Source organism: Protopterus annectens, chromosome 4.part1, assembly GCF_019279795.1.
Source record: "Protopterus annectens isolate FY-2018-M chromosome 4.part1, PAN1.0, whole genome shotgun sequence".
Taxonomy (NCBI): domain Eukaryota; kingdom Metazoa; phylum Chordata; order Ceratodontiformes; family Protopteridae; genus Protopterus; species Protopterus annectens.
In genome coordinates, this window is record NC_056734.1 from 657177831 (window position 1) to 657198477 (window position 20647).

At 36.9% G+C, this 20647-nt stretch overlaps 1 protein-coding gene across 3 annotated transcripts in view; it reads right to left on the reverse strand.

The window, feature by feature from the left end:
* LOC122801004 (alpha-1,4-N-acetylglucosaminyltransferase-like) overlaps positions 1–20647 on the reverse strand; it is a 1504136-nt gene that overhangs the window by 393415 nt on the left and 1090074 nt on the right. The window lies entirely within an intron of this gene.

A 20647-nucleotide genomic window follows, 5' to 3' on the forward strand; every position in this document is an offset into this window, starting at 1 on the left:
ATCAACCCTGCCCATATTCAAGTGCAGCTTAAATCTATGGATTGGAAATAGAAGATTTACTCCAGACTGCACTCTGTACTAGTAAAGGACAGAGAAAGATCCTAAATGCTTTAAACCCATGCATTGGTCCCCACAAATTATCTATGATATGATCTTAGTTATTCTTATTAGGGGTAATATAATAATAATAACAATAATAATAATTGAACATGGGATACGTAAGGACAATCTCTAATCAAATTGGATATGTCAGTTCAAGTGCAAAAAAAGGGAAATTGGTTGGCTGAAAATTGCCCACAAGGGCAGTTAGCCTAGCACTTACCTATGAACCTATGTGCCTCCAATGCACTGTGCAGAGTCTGAGCCAAATACAACTGGATAGCATGAAAGGACACTTCGTTAGGTTGCTCTGCATAGGGATGCTGTTTATCTGCTTTTCAGATGGTCCTAAGATAGTTACACTAGACCATAATAGTTGGCTTTTCCATTATCCTGACTGACCATAGAGTGTGTCATACAACTTATTGGACCTGCTATTTCAGGCTGAATCCTCAGTGCATTCATACATTGTTGGAGTTGCCTTAGAATTAGGACCTTGTGCCCTGTTATTTGATGGCAGTCAACCCCAGTTAGTAGGCCAGACTTCACAGATTAACCAGATTTTCAGAGAGGGTCTGTCTAGTTTTACAGATGTCACAAACTCTGTCAGAGTGACTTATACCTGCCAATCATGTGTCCTATTTCCATCGTGGCTCTGCAATATCTGCTTGACTATGTTCTCCTCCAGTAACAACAATGTGTGGAACATGGCTGAGTTCAGTGATAATGGTGGCTGTCAGGGTGAAAGAATGCAAATGAAGACCAAGGATGTAGATGAAGCTGCTGTCAATAGATTGTGAGGTAATGGGTGTTACTACTGTCAGCATACGATTCATTATGATTTGCACCTGTTGTTATACATCAATGTTTCAATTCTGAGTGGTACACTGCCATTCTTGCAAGTGTGCAGTCTCATTTGTAATTTTATTTTATGTGCTGCATATTCACGTGTGCCATTCTGCAGGCAGTTATTACCTTTGAACTCTACCTTCTTGTGTGTTGCTGCATTTTATTTTTGGTTTTTACCATCACCAAGTCTATGGCACATGTTAATGTGGTTCACTGGAGGTATATTTCTCTTCCTTATCTGCTGTACAAGTTTTTGATCTGTACCTCATTTTTTGTCAGTATGATTCAGATTCATATTTACATTTAAAAGCTTAGGGTCCAGTACCATTCCATAAGACAGACAGCTGTTCAATATCCATCTCATTTGTGACAGTATGGCACATATGTGATATTGTATATTCTCCATACAGCTGATGTAGTTGAATGTGCATAAAACATGTTGCTGTTGTCTATTGTAGTTTCCATCCTGTGTTGGCCAAATATTGCTCATTTCCTGTGTAAAGGCATACCGAGTTTTTATGTGATGGTAAGAAATTACTTTCTGAATGGCTTTTTTTGAAATATTTAAAGAAAAGAAATAAAAAGTTGTTCCTTTTGCACCTATACCAATATAAATAAAACTGCCTATATCTCAAGTTAGAGTACAGGTCTCAATTTCAAATTCCTCGAACACAGTTTAAGGTGTCATCAGATGTTATGGTATAGTTTGCTAGGCAATTGGTTTTGGAAATATTAATGTACATATAGAAATATTGCATATCTTCATAATTACTAGCAGACAACTAACAATTACCAGCACAATGCATTACACATTGATAGCAACTATGTCTTTCACTGCCTGCTACCGTGGCATATCACAACAAACCCACCATTAACATAGAATCATGAGATCATAGAAATTACAAGGCAATAAATGTATGAGACCATTTACATCTTGCTGGCAATCAGTCTCATGGTGCACCTCCAGCTTCCAAAAGGAAAAGCAGATCAGGCCTAGGTTAAATTTGTGGTTATCCCATCCATCCATCCATCCATCCATCCATCCATCCATCCATCCATCCATCAAACTTGTTTTTGGTGAATACTAGGGTGTAACTATGTTTAACATGTAAGGATAGTTTATTTCAGAGAAGCGATAAACCTGTGATTCTGAATATATCCCTCCACCATGCTTTTTTATATATACTGGTAAAATTTAAATTTTTTATATGTACTGTTTGTGGAGGTTTTATGTACTGTTTGTGGAGGTTTTGGTGTTACAGGGATGTGTAGTCCAAGGAGTAATGGGTACTTAAGGGAGCAGAATGCAAGACACAGATCATAGCATAACACCCTGTAGAAGACACAGTATAGATACAAGGGTTCAAGTCTGTTTTTGTAAACTATGGGTATTAGATCCTTAAGCTTTCTACTCAGGGAACCTCTGAGGCCTTTCCTGTTGAGATATTGTTAAGGAGGTAACTATTTTCTATGATATTAAATTGATAGAAAAATATTTAAGTTTAAACCTTACCCCCAGAAGACTTTGGGTTGACAAACTGCCAGCTTTTGACTTGTTGGAGGATGAGTTAGAATTATAGGAGGAGTGGAAGCAGGTTTCCACTCAATGTATGCTTAATTGGTCAGAATTTTTGGTTAAAAGAAATATGTCAACAAATGTTAAATAAATAAAATAAAATAAATAAATAAATAAATGAAACAATATGATAAAAATTGGCAAAGTACTGTGCAGCTGCAAGAGACATTGGCCAAAGAGGTGGCTGAGCAGTCATTTGTGGGCATTATGAAGGGCATTAAAACTTGTTTATGCAATGTGCAGAAGGAAGTGGTTGAACACAAATAGAAAAAACTCAGTCGGAATATTACAGATTTCAGGAACAACCTGGTGTTCCTATGGCAATGAAAACCTCATCAACAGCGGTCCTCAGCAAAAGCTGCAGGAGATAGGTCATTTACCTCACGTGATTCTTTAGTTTCTTCTTCATCAGAAATGTTGTCAAACAAAATTAATGTGTCCTTTGAGGACGTTCAGCAGTTGAATAATTCAGTGCAGGACCAACAGAAGGATTTTTCAGCAGTTGGATAAAGGCAGGGGCCATAAAAATTGTGGTGGGAAGAGATGATATTTTTTTTCCCCAAGTTCAGCAGAGTATTGATGGTTCTGCTGCTAGTCCACTATGGCCAATGTTAAGTAAGTGCAACAACAAGCAGGAACAATTGAATGTCATTAATTTGTCAAAATCAGTGGTTACAAGTGAACTTAAAAGTTTACTGTCTAACGGGAGCAAATTTGTTCCCAAGTATTATCCAACTTTAGCAGACATTATTTTGGACATTAAACATTTTTGCAGAAAATTATATCTTAATGTGTATTTTGAAACTAATATATCTATTCATGAAAATGAATTGTTTGATATTTCTTTGGGTGAAGATGTATTTGATGATGATATGGAGGGGGTATCACATTCCACACTGGATATGGGAGACTTTTTGTACCACGTTTTTCTGAACCCAATAAGTTTATTCTTCCTAAATGTTTTAATGTAATTCAAAGCTTTGAAAATGTCTTATGTAAGAGAGCTGAAGTTGAATTCAAAAGTTTTTTGAAGTTGAAACATGTTATAATTTATCTAAATCGGAATGGTTGACATTGAATGAGTTCAGAAGACATGAGAATGATGTAATCTTTAGTCAGGCTAATAAAGGAGAGAATTGGATAATTTTTTCTAAGGAAAAATCTAATAAAATGTTTTTTGATTTACTGAATGAGACTATGAGAAATTACCAACTAATCCTCTGAAACAATTTAATGTTCAATTAAGAGAGCTGTTAGAAAAAGGTGAAAGGTTATTTTTTTCTGAGAGTGATGTTAAAAAAACTTTACACCATGTTTCCAAAGTATCATGTTTTTATGCCATCCCCAAGATGCATAAAAATATTTGAGCACCCAGGGAGACCTATTGTGGCAGGTGTGGGTTCCTTTGTGCAGAATGTGGGTTGTTTTTTAGACTTTCACTTAAAGGGCCATTTATATAGGATTCCCTCTCATATTACGAGTACTGCTGATTTGTCAGTAGGTGAAAAAATACAGTGGTCAGATGAATTTTATTGGGCCACTGTTGATATTTGGCCCCTGCATACTAACATCAAGAAAAGATCGGGGGTTGGAAGCAGTTATGAAGATGTTGGGGGAAGGACCACATACTGCTTGCCTGGTAAAATTATTAGAGTTTTGCCTTAAAAAAATTATTTCAGGTTTGAATATCAGTACTATCTGCAGAAAGAAGGCACAGCAATGGGGGCTTCTTTTGCCCCCAGCTTTGCAATCATTTTTATGGCTTTCTTTGAGAATAAGTATATGTAGTTGACTGAATTCTTTGTTGAGAAGGTGGTTTGGTTTAAACGTTACATTGATGATTTAATTTTTGTGTGTAAAGGTGAACCTTCAGAGTTTTCGGGTTTTGTGGAATGGCTGAACTATAATGAATATGGGTTGGAATTCACTTTTAAGGTGAACAAATCGAATATCCAATTATTGGATGTGGAATTATATATTGGGGAAAACCAGGTGGTTGAATTTAGGCCCCATAGTAAGACAACTGCTGTTAATAATTTTCTGCATGCAAATAGCATGCAATCTGCTCATTTGATGGAGTCGTTTCCCTTTGGGAATTCAAAATAATTTTTAATAATACTTCAGATAGGTTGGTAGAAGGGGAATTTAAGAAGATGGAACAAAAGTTATTGAAGAGGGGTTATTCTTTGAACAGTTTGAAAAAAGATGAGGATAAAGTGCTGAGTAAGGATAGTAATAGGAAGGTTGGTTTCTCAAGAGGACATAATTTTAATTATAGTGTGAGGGAGGATGTAGATAAAAATGAGAGATTTTTGTGACTAAATGTTCTCCTTTCTCTCATATAGTTAGGAGGTTGGTTAATGACCTATGGTCAGTTGTTTGTTGTGATGAGCAGTTGTAGGAATTGTTTCCAAGTAAAGTTAGGTTTTCTTTTGGAAGGTATTTGAATCTGAAGGAATTATTAAACTCCAAGAGGGTAATGATGAATACAACAGTACTGGGGTAGTTCCCTTGTGGCAGATGTAAGGTTTATTCCAGGATTAGGAATATTTCAGGTAAAAAAAATAATGTGAGTTTCTTTAGCTAGATTTCCCTGTACTTTTTGTAGGGTGGTTTATATTGTGGGATGTGGTTGCACTCCTGTGAGATGGTATATAGGGCAAACTAAATGTACGGTGAAGGTGAGGATTCTTGAGCATTTAGGCCATATTAGGAGTAAGAATTTGAAAAGTCCTGTCACGGAACATTTTGTCAGGGGACATGAGGGATCTGATACTAGTTTCTTCTTTAGTATTCTGGCATGACCTTTTCTTGTTAGAGGTGGAGATTTTATGGCCAGTCTTTTTGGGATGGAAAGTAGGTTTATTTTGAATTATAATACTTTAAAACTTAGGGGTATGAATTTAGAAGTTAACTTGAATGTTTAATGTGTATTTAAAATACAAATATTTCTGTATACGGTGTTATAAAATATATTGGTATTTAAGGATGGTAAAATGCTTGTTTGTTTGTTAACTAGTGCCAATTGATTAATTAGGATGGTATTATGTGATTGGAACTGCTTTGTAATTAAATGGAGTGTGATGGTGGCTTAAATCATTCTTTGAAGGCAATCTGCCGAGGTACCAGAAGCTACAGTAAAAGAATTTTGCTCACAGCTGCTACCTCAGTTGTGTGTGTTTTTTTCATGGTTCTGTCTCTTTTGGAGTTTTTGTTGTGATATGTACCTGGACAGGTACATGACAGAAGGAACATAGTACTCAGTAACTAGTATAATTAAAGCTGGACAGTTATAGACAATGACATATTTTTAGCTGATTAAAATACCTTTAATTGCCAGTTATACTAAGTAGAAGGATTGTCTGGCTACTGATGCTATGTGATAGTCAACAGAGAAGCACTGTCAACCAAAGTACCAAGAGCTCTGATTTTTGTATCAGTTTGTAGTGGGGTGTTGTAGATGTTGAAGGTTGAAGCCTATTTTTTTTTTGTACAAAATCGTCAATGCTATACTTTTCTTTTTTGTTGTTCACATTTAGTCTTAGCTCTTTTGCAGTATACTATAAGTTTATTTCTATTAATTGGTGATTCTACCATTATATCCAGCTTACTGTCATCAGCAAATTTCATTACTCATAGGTCTGGGTTTATTAGTTAGAGATCAGAAAAGTCTATCCCAAACGCAAGAGGTCACAGCGCCAATGTCTGAGATAAACTAATAGTTATTTCTTTGCTGTCTATGACAGCACCTGCTACTTTGACTATGTGTGCACTACGTTTTAGCCAGTTCCTAATCCATCTTATTACATATTAGTCTAAATTTAGATCTATCAGTTTGTTACCAATATCAGAATTGGGGATAGTGTTACTTGGCCAGGACCAGACATACTGTTTGGACTGAGTAACTGCCATCTACAGCCTCTGTTCTTTGTTCAAAAATTGTTTAGGTTAGAAAGACATGGTTTTTCCTTTATAAAACTGTCCAGATGTATAACACTTTTGATACTACAATTTATGTAGCCTGATATAATGTGTTGCATAGTATTATGGATTAAGATGAACAGACTATAGTTCCCTGGTTTGTGGTAAGTCTTCCCTTAAGGAGGGGGTCACTATTGTTATCTTTTACGCTTCAGGACATAACCAATGGCTAAACATGTGGTGAACATGTTTCTGCAAGAGCATATTTAACACTGTTTATTATGGAATGGTGCTTGTTATCTGGTATGACTGAAATGGTGGTTTTGGTTTACGAAAGCATAGTAGGTTATTCTCCTTTAAGATTTTGGGGGGGGGGGGGTTGTTGAGGAGTCAGGGATCTACAGAGTTTTGCAGGTTATCTCTTGAGTTGTAACTTGCACTTAGCATGTCTGCCAGTACATTAACTATGTCCTTTCCATCAGTCTTGTTTACAATATTGAAATTAGTTCAGAGCACTACTGGGTATTCAGTATTCTCTCTCAGATTCCTAATGTAGCAAAATAATGATTGATAGTTACTCTTCGCCTCAGGTACCAATTTCATTTCATGTCAGCCTCGGTCACCTTTGTCTTCTTAACAGTAACTTAGTACTTTGCAAATTCAAATAACAGACTTAACTTGAGTGACTTTATATTAATTGTAGGATATTAGGAGTTTTTCTTGTTCCTGTCATTCAATAGCTTCTCTTTTCTATTAGACCACCATAGTGGTTTAGTTTTAAATTTCCTAGTATACTTTGTTCTCATAGGAATTGTTTCTTTTTCTAACCATAAGTAGTCACAGGAACTTTATGGTGGCTAGTGGTTTTACAAGCAAGTTTAGAGATTACATCATAAAGTTTCATTAAATTTAGTTTCCTGATGTCACTAAATTTAGATTTATTCACAGAGGTAGGGCATGTGACTTTAATGGAGATGTTTATGGTCACATTTAACAAGTGATAAGGGTATTGTTGGGAGTGTACTAGAGAAAGCTTTGTTGGTAAACATGAGTTCTAAAATGCTTTACCCACTGTATGGCTAATTTTCTAGTTGTTCTAAAATTATTATTTATGTAGTCCAAGTATCTTTGGGTGTACCTAACCTTAGAGGAAGGATAACAACAATTAATTGCTAGACAACTAAATTCACCCATTAAGAAGGAAATGTTCCTTATGACTATTTCAGAAAGTACTTTCATAAATTTCTCATGGGCATCTGGTAGGCATTCTAATATTTTTTAGGGTGAGTTGGAGTTCAATTACCTCAGCTTGAATGTGTCTAGCAGACTGCCTAGGAGTCGTATTATCCCTTGCAAATACAGAAACAGACTATCCAGTCATCTCTGGGCTGAATGCATATAAGTGCTAAACTCTGGTATTGTATGAGGTCAAGTTTTATACTGAAGTCCCACCTCAGTTACAACACAGACATGGATGTGTTAAAAGTTCTACGTAGTTCATTTGTTCATTTATGGAAAATTAGAATGTGAATGTGTAACTATATATATATATATATATATATATATATATATATATATGTGTGTGTGTGTGTGTGTGTGTGTGTGTGTGTGTGTGTGTGTGTGTGTGTGTGTGTGTGTGTGTGTGTGTGTGTGTGTGTGTGTGTGTGTGTGTGTGTGTGTGTGCGTGTGTTTGAGATACCCCACCACTGGAGAGCCTCAATCCTTACCACTGACAACAGTGGGGTGACGTTCACTGTGAGAATGATAAGTACACATACAGTATTTCCAGATGCAGCTGTCTGCATCAAGTGAAATTTCTGGTAACAGCACACAGAGACTACAGTCAGTCTGCGGCTGGATTCTACCTCTTTCTCCAGATCCCCAGTCAGACTCCTTATTGCACAGCTGTAGAGCTGAGTCTTTAGCCAGGGTTCCAGCCAAGTCCTCCAATACTCTCTCTATCCAGCCAGTGCTTCGTCACCATGCCCAAGTAGCTGATGCACACACACACACACACACACACACACACACACACACACACACACACACACACATGCACACATGCACACACACACACACACACACACACACACACACACACACACACACACACACACACACACACACACACACACAAACCTAAGAAAAGCTGGCACAGGTTTACTAGCTATGCCCCCTCTGCCCAGACTATAAGGTAATTACCACTGCCACCAAAACCCCTTATCACCTACTTTAAGGCCCTTAACAAAGGGTGTCCAATCTTAGTGTGATATTAATATTAATATTAATACAAATGTGAGTTTGACCAAGAGCAAGGCTATTAGGAGCGGCCCACACAGTGTCACCAAATAAATATGCAACTACTCTCAAAACTTAAATATCTCTACACAGATCAGCCACAATGAAAGGTTTAAATATATTTAATAATAAATAATAAAGGAACAAGACAATACTAAATATATGTTCACAGTGACACTGGAGTTGAAAACCACAGGAAATATTTAAAACAACATTTCAGGACAGTCTCAAATAAACAAAGAAAAATATCTAAACTAAGCTTTACTATATTCGCCACTGTTTCTAAGAGAATTATACTATACTGTAAGAACTTACTAACGGAGCAAGGCAGATTTGCTGAGTGGATCTTCTAGTTGTTGTCAGGTCCAAGACAGAATGCACAATGCTCTGTCTCACTAAGAAACTTCTCAAAACAAAATTTCAAATATTACTGCTGGGATAGCTTTCAAGATGAATCACTTCTTATCATCTGACTGCTACAAGTTCCCAGGCCAAAACCCCCATTGCTGAAGCTGGCAGTATTTAGCATCTACTTGTAAAAATACATAGAAAAGGGCTTTTCCTTAGATCTCTTTCAGATGATGAAAGTCACAAAGCAATTGAATTCCTTCATGCTTTAAAGACTTGTAATTAGTTCACCCTAAAGACAATACAGAAAGTTTCTTAGTACAGACATTGTGTCTCTCACTGCATAAAAAACTGAAAGATGGCCTAGCCAAGAAGTAATTTAATTTCAGTTATTTTTCTAAAGTTTGCTGGCCTGAAGTTAACCTCCAGAATTCCAATTTCTATCGTTAAAAGATATACATTTAAACAGTTACAATAGTGCATGTACATTTCTGTTCTCTTCCAATAGGGCACACTGTGGATCCATTTTAAACACAAGCATTTTACAAATACCTTTTCAATGCACACACATCTGTAAAAGCAGTTTGGTATACACATGACATACAGTTGTAATACATTTGTAATAGAAGCATCTTATATAAATCATTTTGATATTCACCAATGACATTCAATTATTTACAAATTTCCAGCTATCTGGAATTTTGTAAATAATAATACCCATGTGCAGCTCTGTGTATCCCTTTCCTGTGCAGTGGTGCCCTGCTTGCTAGGTATAGATCTGCTTTTTCCCCAACTCATCTGTAGTATTGCATTCCTTATCTGCCAAGCAGATTCTCATGTCCTCAGGAAATGTGCTAAGGGCTTCCTCCCTCACCAAAAGGTCTGCTAGTCCTTCAAAAGTGGTGACCTGACACCCACTCACCCACCTATGAAAATAAGTGCTTAACTGAGCAACATAATCACACACTTTCATCTGCCTTGTGTCTATGCTCACAAAACTTTTTTGATAAGCTTCAGGTGTTAACTTAAAACACTCTAATAAACATTGCTTTACTTGATTATAGTCTAGACAATCAATATCTGACAATTTAGAAACAGCAGTTACAGCTTTATTATGGAATAAGGGGGTCAGGAACCGTACCCAGAGCCCTTGGTCAACATTATACTGTTTACAAACCCTTTCAAACATATGAATAAAACTATCAAAATTATCACCCTCTGTAAATTGTGGAAGACATTTACTGACCTTTATTGCTTCTGGGGTTTGGTTATTCCCTTCCCCGTTACCTCCATGACTCTGGTGAAGAGTCAGCATCTCCTTTTCCTGTTGCCTCTGCTCTCAGTTTCTTCAGCTTCCAGACATCTCAGTCTCTCTGCTGATTCTAATTCCATCTGCTTCTCCTTTCTTCAGCCACCAAATACAATAGTCTCTCTGCTGATTCTAGTTCCAACCATTTGGCCTCCAGTTCAAGTCTTTAGCTCCAGACAAATTTTTTAAGTTCTCTGAGGCAAAGTTGAACTGTCCATTTTTTGAGAGTTGTACATCCCCAAGGCCAGTCTGGTTGTCTTCCTGGTTCCTGATATGTGGTGTAGCTGTGACTAAGGCTGTAACCTTTTCCACTTTAGTCAGGTTGGCATGCACTAGTTCTATGGCTTGACACTATACCTCTCAACAACTTAGAGCAAGAAATGTGGACAAAAGCCATGACAAAGTGAGATAAAGTCAAAACTCGAAAAATAAAAAAAAACAACCAAATACTAAAAAATGTAAAAAGAATTCAGGCCACCTTATAGAGGCAATACAGTCTTTATATCAAAATCACAATTACAAATATGAGCGCTTTCGTCTACAAGCTAGACTTCATCAGATAAAAACATACACATCTGCTACCCATTGCTTAAATAGCATTTCCCCTATATGTTGTCCAATTAACATTTAAAGGGAACACATTTAGAAATTCACATATACTAGTCATTCCTTTATACAATTCCTAAAATAATACTCAGCAGTGTATTAAAACAAATACTTTTTTCATCATATAGTAAAAATTCTTATTAAAACTACAAAAATATGCTTGCATAAATGTGCCAAGTTCATTCCCCCTAAAATGTAAAATTATTTATAACATAACTTTTATCAAAATGTTTGTTAAAGACGTCAATACATCCCATATATTTATTTCGCAACAGACAAGTTGTTAGATAAATATAATTTTCCTCAACACAAAGTTAACTTTTTTTATATTATGTTGTATAGTATAAAACATGAACAAGACCATTCATATATTTTCTGCCTTGGATATTAAAACAGGCTTAATGGTTACATATTCGTTTAATCCAGGTGTAATGAAGGATTTTAATCTCAGCTGCCATTTCAATTCTTTGCCCAACAAAGCATTTTTGATGTCTCCACCCTTAAAATTGTTTTCTATGATAGAATCTATAATACCAAATTTAAAACCATTTTATGAAGGGCATACCAAAGAATGCATGTATAAGGCACTCATCTCTTTCCCTGTTCTTATATCGTATAGGTACTCATACATTCTATCTTTTAGTGCCCTCTCAGTTTTTCCTATATAGAATGCATAGCATCCTTCACATTTGGCCATGTATACTATCATCCTAGTTTTACAATTTCCCTTACGAAATCTGACCACGCTGTTTAAGCCATTATTTAGTCTGATCCATGGTTCTCTGAAGATCATATTACATAAACTACAATTACCACAAGAAATGGTAGCTTTAGAAGAATTTTTATGACTCTCTCCTTGCTCGAATATTCTTTTGAAATTTTTTCCAGTTTTATATGTAAAATAAGGTTTAGCCCCTACTACCCCATATACCTACTTATTTATCTTCAGTGTATTCCAATTATTTCTAATTATATTGGTAAATAATTCAGAAAACATGTTATATTCCAAAACACAAGCTCCATAGAAATTTTTACCTTCCTTTCCTCTTTTTGTTGCCTTAGATAGTGCTTTTTCCCAATAGTGCCACATATTTACTTCCCCAACCTTCATACACTTCATTTAATGTTTCTGTGACCATTTCTGCAGGATACCCCCTTTCCAAAAATTTTTTACCCAAAAATATAAACTCATGAATCAGGTCATTGAAGTCAGAAGTCATTCTGGCTACTCTGACAGCTTGACCTTTGATGAGACTTCTCTTTTGTACCTGAGGGTGATGACTATTATAGTGCAAATAGCTATTGCACCAAGTGTCCTTGCGGTATATTTTTGATCTGAAACCATTAGGTGTTTTTATAATAGTAGTGTCTAAATAATTTATACTATTTGCATTCCATGTGTGTGTAAAAATAAGAAATGAGGTGCTGTTGTTGATGTAATCCATGAATTGTCCTAACATGTCCTGAGTTCCATCCCATAGTATAAAAACATTGTCAAGGAACCTTAAGTAAAGCTTTATATACTTGTAGAAGTGACTATGAAATATATACCTGTTTTCCCATTCAAGTAGGACCAAACTGGCATAAACGGGGGCGCAAGCTGCCCCCATGGCCACTCCACTCATTTGTTGGTAATATTCCACCTGGAAGCTGATAAAGTTGTTATCTAATATCACGTCCATAAGTTCCAAAATTAATAAGATCTTATCTTTGTGAAGAGTGTAGTACTTATAAAGACTTTCTCCAAAATATTCATTACCTTCTAACCTAGGAATGCTGGTAAAAACATATTTGATGTCTATAGTCAGAAAGCTACAACTCTCTGTCCATGTATCTTTGTTTAATTTACTTAAAAATCCCCATGAATCTTTTATGAGATGAGAAGTTTTAACCACAATTTCTTTTGTATCATTGTCCACAAACACTGCAAGGGGTGAGTCTTAGAATTTTTAGCTGACACTATAGGTCTAAAAGGTGGTTCTCTGATAGATTTATGAATTTTTGGTACACCAAAGAAGCATGGTATAGCAGGATACTTCTGTCTTAAAAAAATGGAAGTTTTACCATCTATCCTATTGTCCAACAAGTATTCCTCCAGCAAAGAATCTATTCTCCTGTGTGCAATATTGATCTGATTTTTTGAAACTGGTGAATATGTAATAGTATCCAACAGAATATTCATTATTGCATTATTATACTCCTCAACACCAAACAATACAACCCCCCCCCCCTTGTCCGGTTTCATAATGCGGCAACCACCCTGAACTACCAAATCTTCTAATAAGTCCATTTCATCAGTCGTCAAATTAGAATGCCCTGCCTTCCACTTGTTACTAGCATATTCTTCATAAATCTCCTCTGTAACAATTTTTTCAAACATTAACAAAACAGGGTGTAGGGGTGAGTTGTAAGTATTGCTTTTCACTAACTCTGTGAACATATTACTGTTATCATCATTTGTGTTATTATTAATATTATTGCTAGTATTATTGTTGTTGTTACTATTACCATTATTGTTAAACAAAATGTTTAAGTTTAACTTTCTAAGGTATAGCTTAAGATCTATTAAAAGATTGGCTACATCACCATAGTTTGATTTCACAAATTTAAAACCTTTAGCAAAAAGCGTAAAATGTTCCTTAGTCAAAGTAATTGTAGTATAATTGAACATTTTGAAACCCTTATACTTACTGAGAATGCCTTCCGTATCATCTATCATTTTTATTTCCCCTTCCTCGTTACTTTCTTCCACCCATAGTTCGTCCCATAAGTGTCCTGTACTTGACCTGGATCTGAAGGATACCTGATTTTGTTTGCTAACCGCTCTGACCTTCTTGGTACTAAAAAATTTTCACTGTGTTCAGGAAATGAATCTAACTCATCTAAAGGCCTGTGTGTATCTAGGTCTCCTGGTAAATCTCCTCCATTTGAAAATACTATGTTTTCCACATATTGGTTCCCCCCAACATCTCTTTTGTTCTGGGTAGAATGTGTTTTGCTAACAACTTTGTTATAATTTCTATATGGACTAGGATAAGCCTTACCTGTCTCATACTGCTGTTTGTCCCTTGCATATTTTTTCTGTTTTCTATTATAAATATTTAAAGTTCTTTTATCTATTGTAACCAACAACCTGTTGTATAACTCTTCATATTCTGGGAACAAAAGGTCTTTAATGATGTCACTATTCAATCTGTTTATTTCAACAATAAGTTTTGATAAAACTACTTCATTATATTTAAACAATCTTGACACCAAACCCATACCACATTCATTAAAATAACCATGAAAATCATCAATTACTGCTTCAGTATAAATGATACCAAACGGGTATTTAAAAAATCTAAGTCCCTGTGGTATAATTTGTGATTTAAACAGCATTTTAAATAACCATTGTCAATTTGCAAACATTTCAATTTAAAGAGTTTCTTTTCCAGCAAAAAAATCATCTCTTTCAATGTTGGCGCTTCTTTGTAGCTTTCCCCTTTAGAAGTATCATTGTGGTGAACAAAACTACCATTAGAATTAATATTAAAATCATATTTTCTGTCCATCACTTCTTTAAAGCATGAAGGAGGAAAGAAACCTGCACCACAGTGCTTTCCGTTTGTTTCTGTACTTTTAATTACATTAACCGAATCATGACTATCAGAAACAGGCTTTTGAGCTAACAAAACAGTACCTCTGTTGTCAGAGCTTGTTTGACCACAAGCTCACCTTTCGTTTTCCACCATAGTCTGAGAACAGGCGTAGTGGCAATGGCCTATCAATCCTTGACCCTGTTGAAGAAAACTTTCTTTTGTAGCACCTGTGACAGTCAAAAGTCCACCATTACTTGCACTCATACCTTCCGAGCGTGGAGATGACAGTCTCATCAAAGGTCAAGCTGTCAGCGTAGCCAGAATGACTTCTGACTTCGATGACCTGATTCATAAGTTTATATTTTTGGGTAAAATTTTTTTCTAAATGGGGCATCCTGCGGAAATGGTCACTGAAACATTAAATGAAGTGTATGAAGGTTGGGGAAGTAAATATGTGGCACTATTGGGAAAAACACTATCTAAGGCAACAAAAAGAGGAAAGGAAGGTAAAATTTCTATGGAGCTTGTGTTTTGGAATATAACATGTTTTCTGAATCATTTACCAATATAATTAGAAATAATTGGAATACACTGAAGATAAATAAGGAGGTATATGGGGTAGTAGGGTCTAAACCTTATTTTACATATAAAACTGGAAAAAATTTCAAAAGAATATTCGAGCAAGGAGAGAGTCATAAAAATTCTTCTAAAGTTACCATTTCTTGTGGTAATTGTAGTTTATGTAATTTGATCTTCAGAGAAACATGGATCAGACTAAATAATGGCTTAAACAGCGTGGTCAGATTTCATAAGGGAAATTGTAAAACTAGGATGATAGTATACATGGCCAAATGTGAAGAATGCTATGCATTCTATATAGGAAAAACTGAGAGGGCACTAAAAGATAGAATGTATGAGCACCTATACGATATAAGAGGAAGGAAAGAGATGAGTGCCTTATACAAGCATTCTTTGGTATGCCCTTCATATAATGGTTTTAAATTTGGTATTATAGATTCTATCATAGAAAACAATTTTAAGGGTGGAGACATCAAAAATGCCCTGTTGAGCAAAGAATTGAAATGGCAGCTGAAATTAAAATCCTTCATTACACCTGGATTAAACGACTATGTAACCATTAAGCCTGTTTTAATATCCAAGGCAGAAAATATATGAATGGTCTTGTTCATGTTTTATACTATACAACATAATATAAAAAAAGTTAACTTTGTGTTGAGGAAAATTATATTTATCTAACAACTTGTCTGTTGCGAAATAAATATATGGGATGTATTGACGTCTTTAACAAACATTTTGATAAAAGTTATGTTAAAAATAATTTTACATTTTAGGGGGAATGAACTTGGCACATCTATGCAAGCATATTTTTGTAGTTTTAATAAGAATTTTTACTATATGATGAAAAAAGTATTTGTTTTAATACACTGCTGAGTGTTATTTTAGGAATTGTATGTTAGGAACTGTATAAAGGAATGACTAGTATATGTGAATTTCTAAATGTGTTCCCTTTAAATGTTAATTGGGCAACATATAGGGGAAATGCTATTTAAGCAATGGGTAACAGATGTGTATGTTTTTATCTGATGAAGTCTAGCTTGTAGACGAAAGCACTCATATTTGTAATTGTGATTTTGATATAAAGACTGTATTGCCTCTATAAGGTGGCCTGGATTCTATTTACATTTTTTAGTATCTTTTTACATTTTTTAGTAAAGTGAGATAAAGGCCAAAAATAGGCACACTTTTTAAATATTGATTTTATAAACTCAGAAAGTTGATAGAATAGAAAGTCTTGCATTAGTATGAATTTTCTGATGAGTATGAAGTCTGAAACTCAAATGTATGTCATTATTTTCTGACTTCAATCTTTAATGAGTTGTCACTAATTTGCCAGAAAACCACAATTTTATGAAAAACAGACCAAAAAATATAAGGCAAAAATCTGGGCATTCTTTAAAATTTGTACAGTTGAGAGGTATGCTTGGCACATCTCAACCAAATGGCTCCTTGTCAGCTTGCCATAATCCTCTGCTGACCTCCTTGCCTGCCTCCCTGAGTAATTAAGCTAACAAAAAATAAATAAATAAAACTAGTGTGATATGAAACTCTGAATGTCTACTGTGTGGCTGCTTGACAGTACAAACACCTTCATTTGTGACCACTATTTACACGCTACAAGAGCTCAATATTGACACCACTGCCCACCAAATGTGATGTGGATATCCTACCACTGCCCAGCAAATGTGATGCCTAACCACTGGACCAGTAATCAAGGAGCCTCAATCCTCACCAGTGGCAACAGTGGAGGAACATTCACTGAGAGGATGACAAGTACAGACAGTCCCCCGGATTTACTAATCTTCCGTGCAGGACTAGCTTAGTCCTGCATGGAAGTGACTGTTTAGGAGCAGGATGACAACATGCCATGCATATGAATGAGGTGCGCTGCCTGAGCTCCTAGGCTTACATGGAGCATGTAAGAGTGCAGGGGACATGTCTGAGAGCAGAGCTCTCAGAATAAACATGGCCCCACAATGTAGAACAGCAGAAAGGGATATGCAATGAGTGAGCCTGCTCACAGGTGACCGCATATCCCCACCAGCAGTCTTCCATGTGTACAATAGCAACAACATATATAAATAAAATGAAGAAACCCTTTTAATTTTTTTTTTAAACTCCGATTAAAGTTAACTGTAGGTGTGCAGGTGTGCCCATCGCTTAGCTATTGTTAATGCAGCTTAAATGGCTGAAGAGGATAACAAGGAAGATATATGCAAATGAAGCAGCATAGCAATAGTATAGTGGGCAGGGCATTTTCCTTGTGTGCAGGCAGTCCTGGTTCGAGTCCCACTCCAGCAGATTCCATTTTCCATGGCAAAGCATGTTATGAGTAATATTTATGTTGCATAACACACTAAATAGCATATTTTTATGAACTGGAGTACTGCAGTAAATGCACATGTGAGGTGTCAGTGTCATAATGAATAAGGCACTAGTAAGCAGACTTAAGCCTGTTTGTGTGGCGGTAAGCAATGCCTACACTGGCTAAGCAATTCTAAAGCTAACACTGTGTAAACAGATGTAACGGCAGGTTAGAAGTGCTTACCATCATGCAAACCCCCTTACAACTGCCTTAATCACTCTGTATCCAACAGGCCTTGCTCTACCCATCAGCCATGCAGGTCTCAAACCCAGGACCCTATACATCATAGTCCCAGTAATTATCCACCAAGCCATCACAGAAGTCCAGAAGAATGAGGTAGTAGCAAACAAGTCCTCACCATAGTATAACCAAAGTGAACCTATGAAAGGAATCAGTATACAGTCATATGTACCATAACCCACTACATAACATAAATATGTGAACTGGAGTACAGCAGTAAGCCCAGAAGTGAGGTGTAATTGTAATAGAGTGTTGAAGTCCCCAATAAAACACAAGGACCCCACAGAGTGCACATACACATGAATAATGGAAACCAGGCATACATATAAGGTGTAATGATTAATAACTCAATGCCAAAAAGGCATTATAATACAAAGTCTAATGTAAGCAATGGTAAACATTGCACAGGCCAGATTAGGAGGTGTGACCAATGTGTAGACCAGCTAACTCATTGTGCCCAGTGGTATACCCCTTTAAACAATGCCAACCCTATGTAAACAGATTTGCCCATAGCATAGCCTTTTCAAAACAGGCCATTCACAGAAAAGTGTGGAAAATCGGCCTTACTTAAACCCAAGAGGTGGGAATACATCTCATAACTGGTTGTAGCATCTCCTTGCAGGCACAATGGCAGTAAGGGGAGAAGGTGTGTGCTTCCGGGCACAGCACTGGTGCATCCAGGAGTCCAAGGTCATGGCAGGGCTCCTGTTTAAAGACCATGCTCAGAGACTGCTGCAGGGCCAGTACCAGGGTTCCCAATATAAGGTGGAGGCCTGGGACCATCTCGCCCATGACCTCACCAGTGCCACTAGCATACCCTGAACTGGTGAGCAGGTTAGCATCACTATGCTGACCTGAAGCAGTGTAAGGGGGACCTCTTGGAGGAGTGGCTCCAAGAGGCTAGAGCATTAGGGGATGTTCCAGCTGTGTGTAAGTATCACCCCAGTATGTGTGTAAAAATTGCCAGCTCAGGTATCTCATGGATAGGCATGGCTAAATAGTCCTCTTATGTCACCCACAGCTGCAATGGAGCAGGCCACAAACCAGGAGGCCCACATCAGCTGACTGGTGAGGTTGCGAAACGAAGCAGATCAGTAATCCTCATGCATTGACTGTCATAGGAAATAAAAATAAAAGTAATAGTAAATCAGTTGCTTGTAAAAAAACCTGTATTGTTCAAGGCAAGTACTGCATACAGCAGAAGATATGACAGGAAGAGTCTCATATTGTTTGTAAGTCAATAAAAGTGTAATAGCCTGACAAAACAGGTTTAACTGCTGGACTGCATGTGTATATCCTGGTATCATACGGTAATGTAGATATGCAGTCATGTAATAGTACTGTAGTATTAAGAACTGTTACCCACACCGTGCACCTTAAATTGAATGTGTAGGAATGCCTGTATATGACAGGTGTAATCCCCAGAGGCCATTTAGTACAACTGAGAGACACATAGACAGTAAACAGGGGAACTTCAGACAACAAAAACACAATAGCACATGCAACTGAGATGTGAACTGTTGCTTTTTTAGCACACGCAGCCACGGTTTGAATCCTGCCAGTGGTAGTAGTCTGCATACAGAATCATACCACACAACTGTACCGATATGTCCAGAATGTCAATTAAAGTGGCCCATATCTGTTGCATATCAACATGTACCCCTGGGAAATCAATGGGATGATCCCAGACATACAGGCAGCTAACAGGAAATACGACTGATTGACACATAGCTATGAGAACAAAGCTGGCACACAAGCAACTCTCTAATACCTTATGTGACTAACAAGCCACATATGTCCCATTTACACCCCGACTTGTCAAGCTGTAGTCAGAGTGTGTACAGTAACAGAGTGAGATGTATGTCCATAATGGTAATGTGGGATCTGGTACTGTGTGTGGGAACATTCAGGTAGTGCTAATAAACATTCCTCCCACAGGTCTGTCAGATATCAACACTGTGGCCAGAAATACAAGAATGATATGCATTTGCCCTGAATAATGAGGTATTACACATCACTGTCACCCACACTGTCCTACAACATATAATGGCCTAGGAAATCTGTATATGAGTGTTGTAATACAAGGTCAGAATGCAGAAGCACAGGGGATTCATACGACAGAAAGCAGATTTGAGATATACAGCATTATCTATACAGCAGACACAACTGTGATGGACAGTGCTTAAGTTGTAGCAGACGCAGCCATGGTCTGAATCCAGGGAGTGGAATTAGACTGCATACAGATTCATACACCACAACTGTACAGATGAGGCCAGAATGTCCAGTATATGTGCCCATATCTGCTGCCTGCCCCCTGTACCCCTGGTAAATCTGTGGGATCATCCCAGATGTGTAGCCAGCAAACAGGGAATACAAGTGATTGTCAAACATCATGAGAACACACCTGTCACTGTAGCACCCCTTGAAACTGTTAGGAGAGTAATATTTCAAGTATGTCCTATCTACACTCCCATGTTGTCAAGCTGTGACCAGAGTGTGTACAGTAACAGAGTGAGATGTATGTGCATAATACTAATGTATAATCTGGAACTTTGTGTGGCAACAGTCAGGTAGTGCTAACAAACATGGTACGTTGGATATGAACACTGTGCTGAGAAATACAGACTATTATAGCCTGTACTGGTACTGTTCACTCCGGTATTGTAGGGAATTGTGAGTGTTGCAGTTTCTCTGAATAATAAAGTATCACTTGTTACTGTCACCCACACTGTGCTACATAATATAACTGTGTAGGAAAACACTATGTAGTCAGGTCACTAAAGGTGGAAGAGGGCAATATTCAAGATATGTCCTGGCACACCAGTATGTGGTCAACACATGGCCAGAGTCTATGCAGAAAGAGTTGGATAGCTATG